This window comes from Mandrillus leucophaeus, unplaced genomic scaffold (assembly GCF_000951045.1).
Source record: "Mandrillus leucophaeus isolate KB7577 unplaced genomic scaffold, Mleu.le_1.0 Scaffold262, whole genome shotgun sequence".
Classification (NCBI taxonomy): domain Eukaryota; kingdom Metazoa; phylum Chordata; class Mammalia; order Primates; family Cercopithecidae; genus Mandrillus; species Mandrillus leucophaeus.
The window spans coordinates 4,019,301-4,021,154 of NW_012102721.1; the positions used below are offsets into that span (position 1 = coordinate 4,019,301).

At 41.7% G+C, this 1,854-nt stretch overlaps 1 protein-coding gene across 2 annotated transcripts in view; it reads left to right on the forward strand.

Moving 5' to 3' along the window:
- The window catches only part of MX2 (MX dynamin-like GTPase 2), a 43,981-nt gene that overhangs the window by 25,030 nt on the left and 17,097 nt on the right, over positions 1–1,854 (forward strand). The window lies entirely within an intron of this gene.

Sequence of the window (1,854 nt, forward strand, 5' to 3'; positions counted from 1 at the left end):
AAAAAAAAAAAAAAAGGATCTATTTGAATATTAACATCTCCAAGGAAACTTAGTACTACTTTTTAATAGTCAGTTTTCTGGTCCTCTCATTGCCACAAACTCAGATAATCAATAGTTATCAATAAATATTAGCTATTATTATTATTTTGAGACAGAGTTTCGCTCTGCCCCCCAGGCTGGAGTGCAGTGACATGATCTAGGTTCACTGTAACCTCTGCCTCCCGGGTTTGATTCTCCTGCCTCAGCCTCCCAAGTAGCTGGGACTACATGCACATGCCATCTCGCCTGGCTAATTTTTGTATTTTTAGTAGAGATGGAGTTTCACTGTCTTGGCCAGGCAGGTGTCAAATTCCCAATCTCAGGTGATCCACCTGCCTCAGCCTCCCAAAGTGCTGGGATTACAGGTGTGAAACACGCCCCCAGTCAGCTCTTATGATTATAAATTCAGTCAATCACTGTAGTCATGGGATATACATGATCTGCTCTTAGTATAGCCCAAAACAATATTGTGAAATAAACGCACATTTTCTTTTTTTTTTTTTCAACTTGGGGTATTTTATTTTATTGTTAACTTTTGTTTTAGGTTCAGGGGTGCATGTGCAGGATGTGCAGGTTTGTTACACAGGGAAACTTGTGTCGTGGGGCTTTGTTGTACAGATGATTTCATCACCCAGGTATTAAGCCTAGTACCCATTAGTTATTTTTCCTGATCCTCTCCCTCTTCCACCTTCTGACAGGCCCTAGTGTCTGTTGCTCCCCTGTACGTGTTCATGTGTTCTCATCATTTAGCTCCCACTTATAAGTGAGAATTTGTGGCATTTGGTTTTCTGTTCCTGGGTTCGTTTACTAAGGATAATGGCCTCCAGCTCCATCCCACAGAAATGCAAATTTCCTATGCATTCTAGCTCAACTATAGAAATAGAGAAAAGTGTGCTAGGCTTAAAAGAGAAAGAGACTCATGTTCATAGCAGCATTATTCACAATAGCCCAAAGGTGGGAGCAACCCAAGTGTTTACAGATGGATGGATGGATCAATAAAGCGTGGCATACATGTAAAACAGTATTATTTAGCCTTAAAAAGGAGGGAAATTCTGAAACACACAACAACATGAGTGAACTTCAAGGACATTATGCTAAGTGAAATTCCACTCAGAAAAGAACAAACACGGGATGATTCTACCTTATTTGAGGTCCCTAGAGTAGTTGGACTTATACAGACAAAGTAGCATGGTGGTTGCCCAAGACCGGAGGGAGGGGAAGTGGGAAATTGTTGTTTAATGGGGGAAGAGCTTCAGTTTGGGACGATGGAAAAGTTCTGGAGATGGACGGTGGTGATGGTTACACAACAATGTAAATGTACTTAATTATACCTAACTATAAACTGGCTAAAATAGGAAAATTCACTTTATGTAGATTTTACTACCATTTTTTAAAGAACTTTTTTTTTAAAAAAAAACAAGGTAGCTAAAGACAGAGTAGGGGGAACATCCTGTTTTTATTAGTTGAATTATTCCCTTGCAGACTTGAGTTACGTGTATTTTACATTTCTTTTAGAAAGGAAATTGAGGCCGGGAGCGGTGGCTCATGTCTGTAATCCCAGCACTTTGGGGGGCCAAGGCGGTCGGATCAACTGAGGTCAGGAGTTCGAGACCACCCTGGCCAACACAGTGAAACCCCGTCTCTACTAAAAATACAAAAAATTAGCCAGTCGTGGTGGCACATGCCTGTAATCCCAGCTACTCGGGAGGCTGAGGCACGAGAATCACTTGAACCTGAGAGATGGAGGTTGCAGTGAGCCAAGATCACGCCACTGCACTCCAGCCTGGTGAAAGAGCGAGACTCTGTCTCAAAAAA